The sequence below is a fragment of the Procambarus clarkii genome, chromosome 90 (assembly GCF_040958095.1).
Source record: "Procambarus clarkii isolate CNS0578487 chromosome 90, FALCON_Pclarkii_2.0, whole genome shotgun sequence".
NCBI lineage: Eukaryota > Metazoa > Arthropoda > Malacostraca > Decapoda > Cambaridae > Procambarus > Procambarus clarkii.
In genome coordinates this window covers 18,965,193-18,986,287 of record NC_091239.1, presented here as the reverse complement: position 1 = coordinate 18,986,287, position 21,095 = coordinate 18,965,193, and the positions used below count along the sequence as shown (strand labels likewise).

General features: G+C 47.1%; 1 long non-coding RNA gene across 1 annotated transcript in view; it reads left to right on the top strand.

Moving 5' to 3' along the window:
* LOC138359290 (uncharacterized) overlaps positions 1–20,698 on the top strand; it is a 96,687-nt gene extending 75,989 nt beyond the window's left edge. Inside the window, exon 3 of the long non-coding RNA XR_011225913.1 lies at positions 18,424–20,698. This is a non-coding gene — a long non-coding RNA (uncharacterized lncRNA). The remainder of the gene's footprint in view (positions 1–18,423) is intronic.
* Positions 20,699–21,095: the final 397 nt, after the last annotated feature.

Here is a 21,095-nt window from a genome sequence, read left to right as displayed (position 1 = left end):
AACCCAACCAGGACAACCTGTTGTCTCCCGTCCACACTTACTCCCTCGGGTAACGAGCTCTTCACGATCAGGGACTGGGCTGCTCCACTATCTCTGAGCACTACAACTGATCTACCAGTATGATCACTCGATACATACCCGCCTGAAGTGTGAGGGGAAAACAATCTGGGTTCTTCCTGCGTTGTCGTAGACTGGTTTCCTGCTGGTGGTGTAACACAGCTCATCAACATCACCTCCCTTCGTGCGCTGCCACCTCTTCTGCCTCGGCACTTAGCAGCTACATGCCCTTTCTGCCCACAAGTCCAGCACACCATATTCCTCCTCGGGCTCCGGTGTTTCGGACTGCTAGGACTTGTTCTTCGGGGGCTACTTGGGGGCGTCTTCTTAGCACTTTGTGGGACGGGTCTTTCCTCTTCTTCATGAGGTCTGTCAAACCGGTGTTGGTAATGCCTTGGGACGTACTTAGCAGACGGCCTATGAGTCAGGATGTACTCTTCAGCCATGGTGGCTGCTGCACTCAAGGTCTCCACCTGCTGCTCTTCTAAGTATGTCTTGAGGTCTCCAGACAAACAATCCTTGAAGTCCTCGAGCAGAATCAGCTGCTCGAGGTCTTCCTTGGTCTCCACCTTCCGAGAGGCACACCATTCTTGAAAAAGTCGCTCCTTGATGGTGGCGAATTCGGTGAAAGTGTGCTCTGAGGTTTTCTTCAGATTTCTGAACTTTTGCCTATATGCCTCAGGTACCAATTGGTACGCCATGAGCACCACTTTCTTCACCATATCGTAATCGCCGGAGTCGTCAAGGAATAACGTAGAGTAGGCGATTTGGGCCTTCCCAGTCAAGACTGACTGTATCATGATGGCCCAATTCTCCCTTGGCCACTCCAAAGAGGCAGCGACTTTCTCGAAGGCTGCGAAGAACTTCGAAACTTCTCTCTCGTTGAATTTGGGGACCATTTTGATATTCCTTACCGGATCGAAACCGCTTGCTCCAGTTTGTCTCTGTCCAGCGCCTAATCGTAATACTTCTAGTTCATGTTGTCTCTGTCTTTCTTTTTCTTCTCTTTCTCGTTCTTCTCTCTCTCTTTCTCGTTCTTCTCTTCTTTCTTCTCTTTCTCTCTCTTCTCTCTCTCGTTTCTCTTCTCTTTCTAATTCTAAACGCCTCATCGCCAATTCTTTTTCTTTCATCTCCATTTCTTTATTTTTCATCTCCACTTCTTTATCTTTTAATTCTCGTTCTACTTCTAACTTCTTCCACTCTATCTCGCGATTGATCTCTAGGGCACGCATTTTGACTGTTAGGAAGCTGATATTAAGCTCACCTGCATCACTGTCAATGTCACTGCCCTTACCTTCCTTTTCCGTGGAAGCTATTTCCTCACCTTCCCTTGTACTAGGAGTCTCGCCTTCCTGTTTCTCTTCTGCCTTCAGGTGCCGGTGAACCTTGGATAAGATCTCCACACGGGAATCACTGGCACGGATCTTGATCTCCAGGTAGGCGCTCACTAGTACAAGCTCTGGTTTGCTCAGATATTTTAATCTGGCAAGACAGTCCACTCTGTTCAGAAAAGCCTGAACATCGTCCAGATCATCGATGGTAGCTTTTTCTGCCATTGTCACAGATGGAACACTTAGCACTTAACACACTGCTTACACGTTAGCACTTAACACACCGAGCACAGTACTACGTCAATATTGCACTTTATTGCACCAAACACTGCACTTGCCAATATTGCACGTAATCACTTCGGGCACCGCACTACGCAATATCGCACTTAATCACAGCGAACCCTTCGCTCTACAATATTGCACTGAATCACTGAGCACCGCACTACTCAATATTGCACTTAATCGCTTAATCACAGCGAGCACCGCACTGCACAATATTGCACTTAATCACTCTGAGCACCGCACAGGACGTATAACGTCACAATCGTCACACGGGGAATTATATACAGGGATTACGCCACTTCACCACCCCTGTCAAACATACTTAACAAGGGGACGAATCCCGCTGGGGATGCCAATTATGTTACGGCCCTCTCGGGACGCAACGGGGTCCTTACTCTGATGTTGTTAGAGGAAGATATATGTATCCGTTCCCAAGCCAGTAGTGGCTATCAAGGGATGAGATCCTTGACGCAAGTAACTTAAAGGGAGTAGGGAAAGAAAGCTAAGAACTTAATATTATAATTATTACCATCACCGTTTAAATATATAAAATAAATGAGTACACAAAGGGGAGGGGTATTAACACTTGACAAGGGGATTAATCCTCAATCGATGTCTTCTGCTGAAGACGCTGGTGCCATAACTCTCGGTGCCGAGTCCTTGGTGCTTTCTTCGTGGCCTCACAATTAATTCTCCAAAGAAGTTGAGCCTACCCTGGCCACAGGTCAGCCAAAACACGGGTCCACTGGGGGCACCGCCGTGGAGGCCGTCAACCACACGTCCAGCTGGTCTGCTGGCAGGTTCTGAGCCAACAAGGCTGGTACGGCCACTCCACGAACGATAAAAGGGGAACGCCCTAGACAGGAGCCTCGTGTGACACCACAAATCACTCTCCTGTCTTCAGTACCCCAGTGGATGATCGTCTCCAACAGTCGGTCCCGGGTAAATCCTTTTACTGTCACTCCACTGGCAGGCTAACACACCACAGTGTTCTTCCGGGGGGACGACTTCACAACAGCTGCAGCTAGGTTCAAGGTATGGAGACTGGCTGCCTCGGGTAGACTGACTCAACCTTCAACACAGCGGTCCCAGGTCGACTCTGTAAACAGACACGTCATCAATGACTGGGACACACTAAAACACCTCACTTACGGGCTCGAGCACAAACACCTGACGTATCCAGTCCATAGATGGCGCTGTCGTCGGAGCACCACCTCACCAGAGGTCAGTGGCGGCGGTGTTGAGCGCTGAACCAGACTGGAAACTGGTCCTCGAGGCCAGTACACGCTGTCCTCACCAGGTGTCGTCGTCCGTTTGGCGGGGGTTTCGGGAGCTGACCCACAGATGGCGCGGTTGTCACGGCTCCGTGCTCGGACCTCGGATCCGGGTTCGTAACAGAGCTGGATTTCCTCGGAAGGCGAGGGTTACCTCAGAATGCGAGTTTGTTGATACACGTTCAGGCCGACCTAGCGCATGGTGGTACGGCGATCATCGCCCCTCTGCCCCTCAGTTTACCATTGTCTCGTGCCCAGTGACTCTCTCACATCAATTCTTCACCCGGATTTTCAGTGTTTTGTTGGATTTTTGGTCATTTGACTATACAATTTGTTATTATATATCTCACCATGGGTCCCTAGAAAGCCAGTGGTAAGGATCAAGGCAAGAAAGCCCATGTGAGGATGACAATAGAGGAGAAACAAGAGATCATTCGGAAGCATGAGAATAATACATGTGTTGTTGATCTTTGTAGGCAGTACAACAAAGCCACATCTACAATATGTACTATACTTAAGAAGAAAAATGAGATTATGAGTGCTACAGTGGCAAAAGGAGTAAGAACAATGACGAAACAAAGACCACAAATACTTGAAGAAGTGGAAAAGTTGTTATTAATTTGGATACACGACAAGGAATTAAGGGGTGATAGTGTTTCGGAGGCCATCATTTGTGAGAAAGCCAGGGTATTGCACGAAGACCTATTAAAGAAAACCCCTGCAACGAATGATGCAGATACGAAAGAGTTTAAGGCAAGCAGGGGCTGGTTTGAAAAATTTAGAAAAAAGAAGTGGTATCCATAGTGTTACAAGGCATGGGGAGGCAGCCAGCTCAGACAAACCAGCCGCTGGACGATTTATTGAGGAATTTAAAGAGTTTGCAGAGGCTGAGGGATACCTACAGCAACAAGTGTTTAATTGTGACGAAACAGGACTATTTTGGAAAAGAATGCCTAAGAGGACATACATTACCAAGGAGGAAAAATCCTTGCCCGGACACAAGCCTATGAAAGATAGGTTTAAGCTTGTGCTGTGTTCAAATGCGAGTGGCGATTTGAAAATTAAACCCTTGCTAGTGTATCATTCTGAAAATCCAAGGGTTTTCAAACGGTATAAAGTGCAGAAAACCCATTTGTGTGTGATGTGGAAGGCTAATAAAAAGCATGGTTGACTAGGCTTATTTTTTCGGAGTGGGTGAATGAAGTGGTGTGCCCTGCCATAGAAAAATATCTGCAGGAGAAACATTTGCCACTCAAAGCCGTGCTTCTCCTCGACAATGCTCCTGTTCATCCTCCAGCCTTGGAAGATGATTTGTTGCCCAGATACAATAAATTCCTAACAGTTAAATTCCTTCCTCCTAACACCACTCCTCTAATTCAGCCTATGGACCAGAAAATCATAGCGAATTTTAAGAAACTTTATGAAAGGGCACTTTTCCAGAAATGTTTTGAAGTGACTGAAGCCACAAACCTCACCCTCAAAGAGTTCTGGAAACACCATTTTAACATTTGTAGTGCTTTAAAACTCATTGACAAAGCCTGGCAAGAAGTGTCTCAAAGAACCCTGATCTCTGGCTGGAGAAAATTGTGGCCTGAATGTGTGACAGAACTAGACTTTGAGGGGTTTGAGCCTGTAAATGATGTGCCGATTGTTAACGAAATTGTTACTCTGGGCCGGCAAATGGGCTTGGAATTGGATGATGATGATGTGGAGAAGTTGGTGGAAGAACACAACGAAGAACTGACCATCAAAAAACTCCAAGCCCTTCAACAGGAACAGTAAGACAACGCAGCTGATGATTCTACAGTGGAGGAGGAGGCAGTAGCGAATGTCCCTTCTGCAGAAATTAGGAAGGTGTGTCAGATGTGGGAAATGATTCAAACAATTGTTGAAAAGACTCACCCAGAGAAAGCTGTAGTAGGCCGTTGCCTTAATCTTTTCAATGACAATGTGATGCCTTACTACAGAGACAGCTTGCGAAGAAGGGAAAAGCAAGCTTCCATGTACAGATTTGTGGTGAGAAAATCGAGCAGTGAGCCACAACCAGGACCTAGTGACACTCAGATAAAACGTGCCAGGGAGTGCACACCAGAAAGGTCCTCACTGCCTGATGTGATAATGGAAGGGGACTCCCCTTCCAAACAGTAACTCCTCTCCTCCTCCCCCCTTCTCACCATCTTCCATATGCCTACAGCGTTCAACAGCAAGGTAAGTAATAACTTGAACATAGTTTTGTAGGTTTATTTAGATGAATTAGGTATAAAAATTTAGTTTGATGTGGGGTTTTTGGGGTAGTCAGGAACGGATTAATTCATTTCCCATTATTTCTTATGGGGAAATTAGCTTCGGAATACGAGCTGTCTCCAGGAACGGATTAAACTCTTAAACCGAGGTACCCCTGTAAATACTTACATATAACGTCTGTATATAAAAGGAAAAACAGTATGGTGGGAGGAGAATGGTGGCAAGTCAGGTGAGGTGAGAGAGGGAGGGAGGGAGGGAGGGAGGGAGTGGCAGCCAGTGGCGGGCTGCCACTGCCACTCAGCATACCAACTTAATGGTTCGTTATGATGAACATGATTGTAGATACTTATATATAACGTCTGTATATAGTGAATAAAAGCAAAAACAGTATGGTGGGAGGAGAATGTGGGCGAGTGAGGTTTTGAGGGAGTGAGTAGCTGGCTGGTGTGTGGCGGTCACTCCTCGTTACTTTTTGACTCATAATAGCAACTTAGTGGTTCGTTATAGTGAACAAAACATGCAGATACTTATATATAACCTGTGTATATAGTGTAATAACCGACAAAGTATTTGTTCACTGTTTGATGAACATAATTGAATCAACAATATGCACACCATTTTTTGAGTACAGCGATGATTCACTCTTTTATTATATAAATATATCACACTACACACTATTGAATAATATTACAGCAAAAAAACTACGAAAAATCAATCAGAGACATTGAAATAATTAGGTAATTATCTCTCTGGGGCAAATCCAGCCTGACAGCTGGGGAGCAACAGACCGTCTGGGAAGCACGCTGAGTCATCGCCTGTTTTTTGCCAGACTTCCCCGCTCTATAGCGGGCAATATATACCACTTACGATTTTTTTACTATTTTTCCCCATGATCAGTGAACACAAATTAACAGGTTTAGAAGAAAAAATAATATATATTTTTTTATATTTTGGTATGCGTCTGTGGGTGACACATGCTAAATAGCCAGGTGCCATTTAAGGGTTAACCAAACACCAGCCAGAGTGGTCCACACAAGTGAACGACTGTAATATTTTCGTTCACCAATTTGTGGCACATGTATCTTGGCAAATTAATTTAAAGGCTGAAGTGTGAATAGCTAGCTAATGTGTTGAAATCATATATACATTTTCTATGATGAAACAAGATAAGTGAGGGTGGACAGATAAGGGAATACTGTACAGTAAACCTCACTTTACAGTGAGGTTTCATTTACTTTCGTCTGTGTCATCATAGTTCAGTGACCCATGACTTTGAAATTTTCAGATTAATAAATCATTTCTAAAACTGGCATTTTAATATCTCTTTATTATCCTAATCAAACTAAACTAAATAAAACCAAATATATACTGTAATATGATAGACATCTGCTATTTGAGATGTTAGTCATGTTACTGGCGGCACAACTTTAGTGTAAGTGGACGGGTTTAATCCGTGTGTACACACCACCATGCATGTTTCGTTCGATTTTGTCATGACAGTTCAGTGACCTGCGGCTTTTGAAATAATAAAATGAATAAATCGGTTGTAAAATAAGAATTTTTTATACTACACACCCTCACTTCCTGCCGCTCGCACCTCGGGGGGGAAAGTGAGGGTGGCTCAGTAGATTGCCTGGAGACAGCCTGGAGAATCTCCATCTAATACAGGAAAGCATTCATGAAACAAGTATTTTTATAACTTTTTATTAACCTAATAATATTACTAAACAAAATGTGTAACCAGAAAATACATGATGATGTGCATCCAGAATTTAAGAAACAAATCTGGCTAACTGGGTCGAGTGTGTTAGGCTTATGAGAGTGAGCCGGTCTCCCCCCACCACCGATACCCCTCTCCCACCCCACCCTCCCATATCTCATACACACACACACACACACACATACTCACTGGTCACGTAGTTCATCTCAACACCCATCCATCCATCCATCCATCCCTCCATCCCTCCCTCCCTCCCTCCCTCCCTCCCTCCCTCCCTCCCTCCATCCATCCCTCCATCCATCCATCCATCCCTCTATCCATCCATCCCTCTATCCATCCATCCATCCCTCTATCCATCCATCCATCCCTCTATCCATCCATCCATCCCTCCATCCATCCCTCCATCCATCCCTCCATCCATCCCTCCATCCCTCCCTCCATCCATCCATCCATCCATCCATCCATCCATCCATCCATCCATCCCTCTATCCATCCATCCATCCCTCTATCCATCCCTCTATCCATCCATCCATCCATCCATCCCTCCATCCATCCATCCATCCATCCATCCATCCATCCATCCATCCATCCATCCATCCATCCCTCCCTCCCTCCATCCTTGTGCAGATATGTCCAACAAAGTCACAGAATGAATACTCCAGCCTCATGACAAATCAAAACAATGTGCCGTGAATCTGTGATGTCACAGGGTAGAAGGCACTAGAATAGTGGACCAAGTGGCTGTCTGTACAAAATATATCTTACCTGAATGTTACTTGAAATATTACCTTCACATTAGTATTCAAATTGAGGTTGCAGTACAGTAATTTTAGTGTAAAATAGTTTTCATAAACTGTGTTATAGTACTCAACATACAGCAGAACTACTTATCAATACAGTGCAAATTGCATAATACAGTACAGTACGTATTTACCGTACAGCATTCACAACTCCGTGAGAATTCAAGATGAACATAACTCTAACAATAAGGTAAATAACAACTGTAACAGTATTTCTTAGTTTAGTAGTAATATATCTGGTCACCAAGACTGTTGTTATTCAACAAAAATAAATAACGTATGAATCAGTCTGGTTGATCAGGTATCCTTTGGAGGTGTTTATCGAGTTCACTCTTGAACACTAAGAGGCCGGCCATTTGTGTGTGTAGCGGAATGTTGAAAAGTCTTTGGCCTTTTGATGTTGATATAGTTCTCTCGGCATACATATTGCACCTCTGCATATCAATGGGGCTATTTTGCACATCCTGCCATGCCTTCTAGTTTCGGGTGATAGTTGTTCGTGTGCAGTTCGGAACCCACAAAACCAGTCATTTTAATGTTTTCCCACGTGTAAATAATGTCTCTCCTGCCTTCTAGAGAATTCAGTGTTAATCGGCATTTTAATCTAGACATTTTAATCGGTTCCAATAATTTAGATAATTAAAGCAGGGGCCTGACAGCTGAGTGGACAGCGTTTCGGATTCGTAGTCCTGAGGTTCCGGGTTCGATCCCTGGTGGAGACGGAAACAAATGGGCAGTTTCTTTCACCCTGATGCACCTTTTCACCGAGCAGTAAATAGGTACCTGGGAGTTAGACAGCTGCTACGGGCTGCTTCCTGGGGGGTATGTGTAACAAAAAGGAGGTGTGGTCAAGGACCGGGCCACAGGGACGCTAAGCCCCGAACTCATCTCAAGATATAGGTACAGTATATAATATGATAATGCATTTTTATTGTTTGCAAGAAAAAACTGACGCAAATGCCTCTTGAAGGTAACCTCTTGCAATGAATCCAACCCTGCACCTGGGTTGGTCCCATATAGTGCGTTGAATCGAGGTTGTACTGTATATTTTTAGTTTAGCAACATTATTGGGATAATAAGAGCTATACAAATACTTTTAGAAATTTTCTGGGGGGAGCCCCGTCGGCTCCCTGGAGCTATCTCAGGCTGATATGCTAATGTCAGACTTTGGCATCAGTCATGTGTATGGAGTTCTTAGGCCTACCGGGGACCATGGCCAGAACCGGGCCCCCTCAGAGAGGCAAGGGGAGCAATGGCCTATAGAAGCCCAAGTGTGGTTGGAAGCATTCTATGTCTGCCATCGACCGGAACAGGCTCCCAGAAAGGTAAGCATCTCAAAACAAACCCCTATTCTGGTTAAAATTGCTACCAAAAGCCGAACTAGTGGATAGAACTCCCCAAAAGAAAACAAGCAAACTAGTGTGACATCACACGCCGCCGCGCCGCTGTCTGCGTAGCTCCCCCCTCCCCGGGAGGGAGGGAAGGGGGAGCCCCAGACCCTCCACGCCGGCTACCCACACCTCAGTTCTTGAGGCTGATGCTATAGGCGAAGGTCGTGTGCTCTGGCTCCGGTGTCGCTACTGCACTGTGCTTTGCGCGTGGTGTTTATTTTGTGGGTGCGAGAGCCAGGAGTTATCTTCAGTACTCGGGCTGCATGCGCCTAGGGCTGCCTTCCCTAGGTGCCCTGTAAGTACTGCCCTTGGGGCTTGGGGCCACCTTCCACAGGCTCCTCAGGGTCTGCCTTTGCTGGTCCGTTTTACCTTTCGGTTTTTCGGCCGCCTGTTGGGCTCTTGGGTGTTCTGTTCTGCCTTGTTACCGGCAGGTAAGAGGCAGTTTGCCCTGGTAGGGGCGCAGGGTGCTGCACAGCTTGTATTCCCGACATAGCGGCCGGCTCTGTTCCTTGGGGTTCGCTGTCCTCTTGCGGGGTTTTGTTTTTCTTTTTGTTTTTGCCTGGTGGGGGGTTCTGTCATTTTATTCAGTTTGTTTTTGCTCTTCCACTGTTCTCCTTGGTGGTGCCCCCTGCTAGGTCCCCATGAATGTACATGTCCCTGGGGTGCAGGTATAGAAGTTCGCTTGGTAATTTTGGGCGCCGGTTTGCAGCACCCCTGTCTGGGACTACCTGAGCGCGACTCCTTTTAAAGTAAACGCTCAGGACCCTGGGAATCCCCTAGGGGGCGCGTGGGTCCGATGGATGTGACCCCGGAGTCCCCACTCGCTGTGTGCGAGTTTGAGGGTTGCTCGGTCCCCTTGTCACAGGGTGACACCTCATTGTTTTTGCCTCTGCCATGCTGCCTGTTGGGTCGGTGATACTTTCGACCCTGAGTCCTGTGAGTGTTGCTGCTTGCTTGTGACTCAATTTACCCAATCCTCTGATGATTCTCTTCGGGTACAGGCGGCGCGTGCGATGCAGTCTAGGTTTCGTCTGTTGCAACGCGCTCGGTTGGTTGCTCACCTGGATGTCCTGGGGCTGCCCCAATTTGCTTTTCAAGACCTAGACTTTGGGGTGGGGGTCGCTTCGATCCTGGTTCAGTCCGCACCTCCTCGTCCTTCCCCTTATGTTCGTTCTGGTCCCCCCCCCCCCTGCTTCCGGCCCCAAAGTGTCTGAGGGTTTCGGGGTCGGAGGAGGGGTTACTTGATCTTGAGACTCGGGCAGCTTTGGGGGGTGCCCCTTCTGGGGGGGCAGCAGAGGCATTCGAGTCTTGTCTCCCGGCCGAAGCTTCTGGGGTCTGACCAGTGGGCCCCCCTTCCTCCAGCTTTTTCGGCTGCTTCGTCCTTGTCTTGTGGGGTCGGGGCTTGGGGAGAGGACTCGGCCTCAGGTCCTGTGGTGAAGGACCTCGAGGCTGGGGAGGGGCTGACTTGGGGGCCTTGGGCCCCTCTGGACCCCGCCTGGGTTTTTCTTCCCTCTGAGCGGGGCTTATTGTTACAATGAGTGGGGTTTTCTTTTCCCCCCTCTGCGTACGAGTTGGATTTGGTGTCGGCCCCTCCCCGGGTTCGGTTCCGTGTTCCCCCGGGTACGTCGGTTCCGTCCTTCCGGAGGTTTCCGGCTTATCGCATCCAACCTGGTGTGGTGCGAGCGGCCTTTGCAGTTTGCCTCCTGCGTGACCCGGATTATGCCTCGGAAATGGATCCGTCTGAGTTCAGGTTTGGGACTTCGTTCCCTTTCTGGCTCCGTTACGAGGTTCCGGAGTCTTCCTGGCTAGCAGACTGCCCCTTGTTTGTTCTGGATTCCTGGCATTCCTTCTGTCGTTCCCGCACGCTGGAGTGGCGGGAAGCTTCCACGGTGCTTCAGGTTTTCCTGGGGGGCGATCTTGAGTACCTGAATGAGTGCTTGTTTGCCCCTGCCCTTCCCTGCGATGTGGGCGTTATTCAGCTCCATGTGCAGGTTCCCACCCTTTCGGCGGCGCTCGTTGCGGAGGACTTGCGCGCCCCGGGCCTTTTGGCTTCGGCCTTGCGTTTCTTTTCCCTCCTGGAGCTGTCCTCGGATTGGGGATTGGCTCGTGGAGGATGTGAGGACGCTTGGGTCCGTCCCGGGGTCCGGCACCTTGTCTTCGGCTGCGCGTTCGTCGGCTGCCTTGTTGAAGCTGTTCACGCCGATTTTGCGGGATGAGGTTTCCCTGTTTTATGCTTCCCATCTCGAGTGTCGGCAGGTGGTGCTGGGTTCCTCCGTGGAATCTGCTTGGGCTCTGGCTCTTAGGCGTTCTTCACCTTTTTGTCCTCTTCTGTTTGAGGAGTCGGCCATGGCACAGTTTATTCAGGCTGCGTCGGCGGCTTGTCATCTGATGTCGGACTTGTTGGTTTTCCGGGGGTCCCGGGGTGGGTCTTCCCAGAAGGGTCGTGCCAGGGCTCGGGGTTCCTCTCGTCATGGTAGGCCTCTGGTGTCAGGTTCGGGTTTGGCTCCTGCGGACCCTCCCTCGTCTGGTCGGCGCGGTGTTCGCTCTGTGCGGGGTTCTGGGTCTCGTAAGGGTTGCCGGCCCTTTCGCGGTTTGCCCCATTGATGGGGCAATGGGGCACGATTCGTGGGCTTGCACTGTTCGCCCGCGCCTGGTCCCACAATTCGTGGGCCTTTTGGGTCGTGTCTCGCGGCCTGCGGTGGCGTTGGGTGACCCCTTCCCCCCCCCTTGGGGGGGGTCGGGGCTAGCAGGGCAGGTTTCTCCCCCTGCGGTCTGTCGAGTCGTCTTGGAGTGGGTACGCTTGGGCGTCGTCCCTCAGATGGGTTTCCCGTTTGTTTCCGGTTCAGAAACGGGACTGCGCAGACCTGCGGTTCATTCTGGACTTGTCCCGTCTGAACCCCTGGGTTCATTGCCCCTCCTTTCAGATAACTATGTCTCAGGTTCAGGCTCCTCTTGGAGCCGGGCGCTTGGATGGTGTCTCTGGACCTCCAGGACGCTTATTGGCATGTCCCGATTCATCCACGGTTCAGGGACTGGCTCGGTTTTGTTGTGGGGCGTCTGAGTTACCGCTTTCATTGTCTCCCGTTCGGGTTGAACCTGGCACCTCGGGTGTTCACGCGCCTTACACGGGTTGTGGTGGCTCGTTTGCGTCTCCTAGGTGTTCGGGTGTTCGGGTGTTGGCCTACCTCGACGACTGGCTGGTTTGGGCTTCCAGCCGGTTAGCTTGCTTGCTAGCCAGGGATTTGGTTCTTTCCCAGCTCGCCGGGTTCGGGTTCTTGATGAACTGGAGGAAGTCCCATCTGGTTCCCTCTCAGGTTCGGACTTGGCTGGGTCTTGTTTGGAACTCTCGAACCGCCTCCTTGTCTCTCCCTTCGGAGTCTCTCCTGCGGCTGCGGTCCCGCCTTTGTCTGTTTCTGGTGGGCCCTCAGGTCACCCGGCGGTTGCTCGAGGGGCTGTGCGGGAGCCTGAACTTCGCGATGATGGTCTACCTGCCGGGTCAGGTTTGGCTTCGTCGGCTGTTCTGGTTCCTTCGGGGTCCCCCCTTCCGCCTCTCTCGCGATCACAGAGTTCGACCCCCGGGGGACTTGCGTCGGTTGCTGCGTCACCGGCTTCCTCTTTGGGTTTTTCGGGGTTCAGTGCCTTGGCGCCTACCCGAGCCCTCGCTCGATGTGTACACGGATGCGTCGTCTCTCGGCTGGGGTTTTGTGACCAGTGCTCACCTGGCCGGCCAGGAGCGTTGGGATCCGTCCTTCTGTTGAGCTCACAGCACCGTGCAGGAGTTCGTGGCAGTGTGGTTTGCTCGGGGGAGGATTCGGGTGGCCCGCGGATCAACGATTCGGCTCCATTTGGACTGCTCTTCGGTGGTTCATTGCCTGCACCGTGGGGGTTCGATGCGGTCCTTGTCTCTTTGGGGTTGGTCGCTTCGGGTGACTCGTCTGCTGAGTTTTCGGGGTTTGGCTCTCCTGACGGTTCATGTACAGGGCGTGTCCAACATCTTGGCCGACGCCCTGTCTCGCTTCGTTCCCCTCTCCACGGAGTGGACGGTCGACGACGAGTCCTTCCATTGGCTTTGCTAGACGTTCGGGCTCCCCGAGGTGGACCTCTTCACGTCAGCGTGGTCGCGGCGTCTTCCCGTTTATGCGACGCCCTTCCCCGATCGTGAGGCCGTCGGGGTCGACGCCTTTCGGCTAGACTGGTCGAGGTGGGGGTTCCTGTACCTCTTTCCCCCCAGTTCGGCTGTTGCTCCAGGTCCTGACTCACTTACAGACTTACCAGGGGAGGATTGTCCTTCTGGCCCCTTGGTGGCCGGCCCAGCCTTGGTTTCAGGCGCTGGTTGCTCGGTGTCCGAACCCGAGGGATTTCCCACGGCTCCGCCTCTTTCAGCAGATCGGGCCGGTACGTCACATGGCTGGTTCGATCTTCTCCTCGAGTCTTTGCATATGGGTTTTTTGACTCGAGTCTGTCATCATCTCTATGGTGATCAGGTGGCCTCCTTGTTGGTGTCCCACCTGAGGGCTTCTCGGCGGCAGTATGAAGTTTCCTGGGGGTCCTTCTGTTTCTTTTTGCGTCTTCGTTGTGTTAGTTCCTTGTCTGTTCGGGTAGTCTTGTCCTTCCTCTCGGGGTTGTTTCAGGACCATCATCTTATGCCTAACACTGTCTCCTCGTATCGTGCGGCGCTGGTGGAGCCGCTTCAGCTTGCCTTCAGTATCGATGTTACGTCTGCGCCGTTTCGCAAGCTGTCTCATGCATTGTTTCACCTCCGGCCTGCTCATGCGCCGCCTGAGCCGTCCTGGTCTTTGGACAGAGTGCTCGCTTTCCTTTCGTCTCCTCGTTTCGTTGTGGCCCCTTCGGTCCAGGATTGTTTTTCCAAGGCACTTTTCTTGTTGGCTTTGGCCTCTGGGGGTCGGGTAGGGGAGCTTCATGCTCTCCTCCGGCGCAGGGGTTTCTGCTCTTTTGGTCGTGGTGTTTGTTTTGTTCACTTGCAGTCGTCTCCTTCTTTTCTGACGAAGAGTGAGACTGCTGCGTTCCGGAGGGGTCCATGGGTGGTTAATGCTTGGTTGGTCAGGCCAGGGGTGCATCATGTTTTGTGTCCGGTTGCGGCGTTTCGCTGTTACTTGCGCGCCACGGCTTCTGTGTCCGGGTACGCGCTGTGGGTTGATCCGGTTTCCCTTCTTCCCTGTTCGCAGGTTCGGGTCTCCCAGGTCGTCCGCAGGGTTATTAAGTCCAGCCAGCCTGCGGTCTATCCTCGTGCCCATGACGTTCGTAAGTTCGCGGCTCTTGCTGCCGTCTTTGGGAATATGTCTTGGTCTGATATTTGGGCCCGGGGATTTTGGCGGTCGAACAGGGTCCTGGCTGCTCGTTACCTTGTGAATGTCCCTGGGCCCCATCGGGCCTGTGTTGCTTTGGGTCGGCAGTTGCAGCCAGTTGTCTCGGCTTCGAGTTGAGGAGTGAGCGACGACCACCTCCCAGGTAAGTCTCTCTTTCTCTGTCTGTGGGTAGTTAGCTCCGGGGAGCCGACGGGGCTCCTCCCAGAAAACCAGTGTTGAATTTAATGAAACGCCATTTTCTGGGTGAGTCCCGGAGGCTCCCCGGCATCTCTCCCTTCCTCCGGTCGGCGTTTTTTTTTAGTTTTTGACATCCAGCCTCAAGAACTGAGGTGTGGGTAGCTGGCGTGGAGGGTCTGGGGCTTCCCCTTCCCGGGGAGGGGGGAGCTGCGCAGACAGCGGCACGGCGGCGTGTGGCGTGACACTAGTTTGCTTGTTTTCTTTTGGGGAGTTCTATCCACTAGTTCGGCTTTTAGTAGCAATTTTAACCAGAATAGGGGTTTGTTTTGAGGCGCTTACCTTTCTGGGAGCCTGTTCCGGTCGATGGCAGACATAGAATGCTTCCAACCACACTTGGGCTTCTATAGGCCATTGCTCCCCTTGCCTCTCTGAGGGGGCCCGGTTCTGGCCGTGGTCCCCGGTAGGCCTAAGAACTCCATACACATGACTGATGCCAAAGTCTGACATTAGCATATCAGACTGGGATAGCTCCGGGGAGCCTCCGTGACTCGCCCAGAAAATGGCGTTTCATTACATTCAACGCTGGTTTTTTAATAATTTTATAATTTCGAGGCCATAGGACACTGAACTGTGGCAATACATCTGAAGGAAAATGTACATGGTGTTGTGTGCACAGGGATTAGACCTGTCCATCTATGCTCAAGTTGTTTTGAAAGCTAGAGTCAATAACATAAATAATTTCTCAAATAGCAGATATGTCATATTATGGTATATTTTTTGTTTTATACAGTATTTAGTTTATAAATATAATTAGGATAATAAAAAGCTATTAAAACACCTGTTTGAGATGATTTATTATTCTGAAACTTTTAAAGTCATAGGTCACTGAACTTTGGTGACACATCCAGAGGAAATCCACATGAGGCTTACTGTACATATTCCCTATATTTATCCACCCTCACTCATCTTGTTTCATCACAGAAAATGTCTAGGAGATTTCACCACATGTAGCTAGCTCCTCAGGCTTCAGCCTTGAAATTTATTTGCAAAGATTGTGATGCCATAAATCAGTGAACGAAAATCATGGAAACTCAATGGTTCTCTTGTTGTGAAGACCACTTTGGCTGGTGTTTGGTTAATATGGTTTACTTGTTGTGTGGACCACTCTGGCTGGTGTTTGGTTAATATGGTTTACTTGTTGTGTGGACCACTCTGGCTGGTGTTTGGTTAATATGGTTTACTTGTTGTGTGGACCACTCTGGCTGGTGTTTGGTTAATATGGTTTACTTGTTGTGTGGACCACTCTGGCTGGTGTTTGGTTAATATGGTTTACTTGTTGTGTGGACCACTCTGGCTGGTGTTTGGTTAATATGGTTTACTTGTTGTGTGGACCACTCTGGCTGGTGTTTGGTTAATATGGTTTACTTGTTGTGTGGACCACTCTGGCTGGTGTTTGGTTAATATGGTTTACTTGTTGTGTGGACCACTCTGGCTGGTGTTTGGTTAATATGGTTTACTTGTTGTGTGGACCACTCTGGCTGGTGTTTGGTTAATATGGTTTACTTGTTGTGTGGACCACTCTGGCTGGTGTTTGGTTAATATGGTTTACTTGTTGTGTGGACCACTCTGGCTGGTGTTTGGTTAATATGGTTTACTTGTTGTGTGGACCACTCTGGCTGGTGTTTGGTTAATATGGTTTACTTGTTGTGTGGACCACTCTGGCTGGTGTTTGGTTAATATGGTTTACTTGTTGTGTGGACCACTCTGGCTGGTGTTTGGTTAATATGGTTTACTTGTTGTGTGGACCACTCTGGCTGGTGTTTGGTTAATATGGTTTACTTGTTGTGTGGACCACTCTGGCTGGTGTTTGGTTAATATGGTTTACTTGTTGTGAAGACCACTCTTGGTAGTGCTTAGTTAATATTGTCCACTTGTGAGGTCCACTAGTCCAATTGTGTGGTCCAACTTGTCATATGAAGAAATTATTAATTGTAATCTGTGATACAGTAATGACAAAGTTTTCCATCACTCTGTGAACTCGGTCCCAACATCGTAAGCAAATCTGAACATCCCGGTTTAGTGAGCCAGAGTTTGTTGAACCGGGTGAGTAAATCCGGCCTGAAAAGTATGCGACCTAACCGGAGATTTGCCGAATCAAGGTTGCACTGTACAGGGTTTCTTGGAGGGTTTTCTGCCATTTTCTCTTCGTCAGGTTTCTTCTGTGTCCGATAGGGTTGTTTTGTCCTTTCTCTCTTGGTTTTTTCTTGGTTGGCATCTCATGCCGAATACTGTCTCCTCTTATCGTGCTGCATTGGCGTAGCCGCTTCAGCTTGCGTTCGTGGTGGATGTCACTTCCTTCCCATTATGCCAGCTTTCTCATGCATTTTTTCACCTCCGGCCTGCTCATGCACTGCCTGAGCCTGCTTGGTTTTTGGACTGGGTTCTTTCCTTTCTTCACCTCAGTTTGTGGTGGCCCCTTAGGTTCGTAATTGTTTTTGGAAGGCCTTGTTTCTGTTGGCTTTGGCCTCTGGAGGTTTGATTAGGGAGGTTCGTACTCTTCTCTGCCACTGGGGGTTATGTTATTTTGAACCTGGTGGTCATTTTATTAGGTTGAAGCTGGCTCCTTTTCTGGCAGAGTAAGATGGGGGGGGGGGGCCTTCTGGAGGAGTCATTTGGTTGTGGATGCTTTGGTGGTTCGGCTGGAGGTGCATAATGTGTTATGTCCAGTAGCAGCTTTGTTACCGGACTACTAGGTGGCCTACTTGCAGGCCACCAGTTCTGTTTCAGTGAATGCATTGTGGATTGATCTGGTTTCCATGGTTCGCTGTTCCAGGGCTTGTATGTGACTTCTTCGTATTGATACCTGCGGTGCTGCAGCTTCCGTGGTAAATACCTGTTTTTTCTTCTCTGTGGGTAGTTAGCTTCTGAGAGCTGACAAGGCTTCCTACAGAAAACCAGCATTAAATGTAATGAAACTCCAATTTCTGGGTGGGCCTGGAGATTCCCTGACACCCTTCCTGGCTGGTGGCAGCCAGGCTCAAAGTGAGGGGGGTGCAGCTAACGAGGGAGGGTAGAGCTAACGAGGGGGGTGCAGCTAACGAGGGGAGTGGAGTTAATGAAGGGGGACGGGAGTGGAGTTAATGAAGGGGGACGGGAGTAGTTGGATGAAGTTTAGGTTGTTTGTTTTCTTTATTGAAGAGTTCTTAACATATTTTGAGGATGTAGGTCTCATTTTCAACTAGGTAGTAGTCTTGTTTTGATCACAACAAAGCACCTTTGTAGGTGCTTCCCAGGTCGATGACAAGATGATGAACTTTAAATGTAAAGTGTTTATTAGCCATTGCTGCCTGTACCTCTGTGAGGGGTGTGGGGTTCTGGCTCGCGGTCCCCAGTAGGCAACAAGAACTCTGCGACTGATGACTCCCAAGTAGTGTGGCATTGATCAGTAAGCTAGCTTCAGGTAGCCTCTGGGGTTCACCCAAAACCTGGAGTTTCATTATATTCAGTGCTGGTTTTGAATGCAATATGAGTCACTGTTCTAGCTGAGTTAGGAATTAGGGTAGATGAATTTGTAAATTGGGTGTTCTTTTTAACTCCCCAAAATATGGCATCATAACATTTGAAACAAAGTCGATTTTATCTTAAATTTGTTTTTTGGGTAGTCAAATATATAGACCGACTGACAAAAAAATTTAAAGGAGTGTTGTATCCATTTCACTTTTTATCATGATCTGTCATGCACTTGCCAAAATGTCAGGGATATTTTGTATTATTTGACTTCAAACATCTGATGATTTCTCTCTCTCTTTTTCTTTTGCAGCTTGTATTACTACCAGAAGAACTACGCTTGCAGTGCTAACACCCAGTGGCATAAAGCTCATGTATCAGAAATATTTCATCCATGATAGTGTCATGAAGCATATCACATTGTCAGAAATATTACTTGTTCACTGCCAAGACTGTGTGTGTGTGTTGAGCACATTTCAACATCCTGAATATTGTGTCCACACCCTCAACAGCTGTGGATGAATGTTTGCTCCTCTCCTTTAGATATTTCCTGTGCAGCCTTATCACCCATTGTTGTAAATTAATTATTTTTACAGTATGAATTTATTCTGTGCTTAATGTCACTAAAATTTTATATATAAATGTAATACTGTATTGCAAAACATCACATACAGTAAATATTTCATATGAGAGGTGAAGTACAAGTGTTAAGAAAGCATTCTAAAAATATGCATATACAGGTATGTATTTGTATTTATTTACAACAACGTATAGTGAATTTAAAAAATATGTATGTATAGGATGTTCACGGTACATTGCTTATATACTTTAAATAAATACCACAAACACAGATTCTCCCAAAAGACAGACCACATTATGATTGACCCTTGTACTGCAACTGTATTTAATATTTGCTATATATTCATTTTTCTTTTGAAAGGATTAAAAATTAAATTTTGGCATGTATAAAATTTTGGCACTCTTGCTCTAGTATTGGTCTGATGTGGTCACAAAGTCTTCCTCGCCACCTGATTTTATGACTATCACCACATGTGGCAAAGTATGTGTTTGTATAGACACTTTTACACCATTCATGTTCATTATTGTACAGTATTATAAGTCTAACATACTCTGTAATATTAAAAATCAATATTTTTCTAATTATTAAACGGTAACACAACAAGTTTACGTATTTTCAAAATTTACATTCTCTTTTATGTCTTTACAGGTAACCCATTTGCAATATATTAGTACCAAAGAGAATGTGATCTTTTCATGTAGATTATTTGACCTTCAGCACCATCAGCTGGCAACAGAGGGAACCCTTCATAACTTGCTGCTCTATGCTGGTCACCACGTAATATTAGGTGTCCTGCAGTTTAAGTGTTCAGCCTCATCACAAAAAGAGGTTATTAAGATTTCTCTAATATTAATAAAGGAAACACACATTTATTCAGAGAGAAATAACTGTCTTCAAGATTTCTGATAAAATAATGTCTTGATGAAAATATTTTCAATTTCTGGGTCAAAATGACTTCACAGAGCTATACATTTAAGTAACTGTAAATTAAGATAGGAATTTATTAAAAATATATACCCCCATCAGTGTTGAATGTTTAAAACACAATATTGAAAAAAATAGTATAATAGCTAATGAGAATTTATACTGGAGTGAATTAATATTAGTATTGTTGAATACACTTTTCATAAATATTAAACATGAGCACTCATTTAAGAAAGAAACCACATCAATGTTCAGTATGTCTAAAAGATTTAAGTCAAAAATCACATCTAATAAGGCACATGAGGATTCATACAGGAGAGAAACCATTTCAATGTTCAATGTGCTTTAAAGATTTTGTATGCAATTCAGATCTAACAAGGCACATGAGGGTTCATTCAGGAGAGAAACCATATCAGTGTTCGGTTTGTCTAAAAGAACTATCATGCAAGTCAGGTCTAAGAAAGCACATGACAATTCATACAGGAGATAAACCATACCAATGTTCAGAATGCCAAAAAGACTTTTCTTGTAAATCAATACTAACAAAGCATATGAAGCTTCATACGGGAATAAGACCATATCAGTGTTCAGTGTGTCAAAAAGACTTTGCACAAAAATCACATTTAGTGGAGCACATGAGAATTCATACAGGGGAGAAACCATATCAGTGTTCAGTGTGTCAGAAAGACTTTTCTTGTAAATCAGATCTAACAAAGCATATGAGAATTCATACAGGAGAGAAACCATTTCAGTGTTCAGTGTGTGTAAAAGATTTTTCGCGTAAATCCTTCCTAACAAAACACATGAAGGTTCATGCTAAAGAGAAGCCATTTCATTGTTTAATGTGTCTAAAAGATTTTGCAGAAAAATCACAAATAGAAGAGCACATGAGGGTTCATACAGAGGAGAAGCCACATTAATGTTCAGTGTGTGTGAAAGTTTTTCCATGTAAAACATTTATAGCCAAGCACTTGAGGAGTTCTTCATGAAAGAAGACGTATCAATGTTAAGTACGTAAAAAAAATACATAAATGTAATATAATGCACATACGAAATCATACAGGAAGTAAACCATACTTAATAAGTGCATTTTGGATAACCTGACCTTCAAAAATAATTACAACTTCTCTACTACTAAGGATTTAGTGTTGGGAAAGAGGAAAATGGTATAGCAGACTATTAAACAAATTTTAACAACAAAAACAAACTAAGTGAACTTGGAAACTACTGCTGGGGGGCTTCAGGCAGATAGGCCAATATTTAAATAAGTATTAGCATCAGCATTAAATGAATATGGGAAGGAGAATGTTTCATCCTTGCTGTCCCCCTCCCCGCTCAGCTCGTTGTCGCCGTCTGGGGGCTTAGTGGGCGGCTGCCGGAGTGTGATGCTCCTTGGGACAGTCCTCTGTCCTTTTCTAGCCTTGTGCTCCTGCTGCCGTCCTCTCCAATTCTGCTGGGCATCTTTTCCTTTTCCTTCTGTT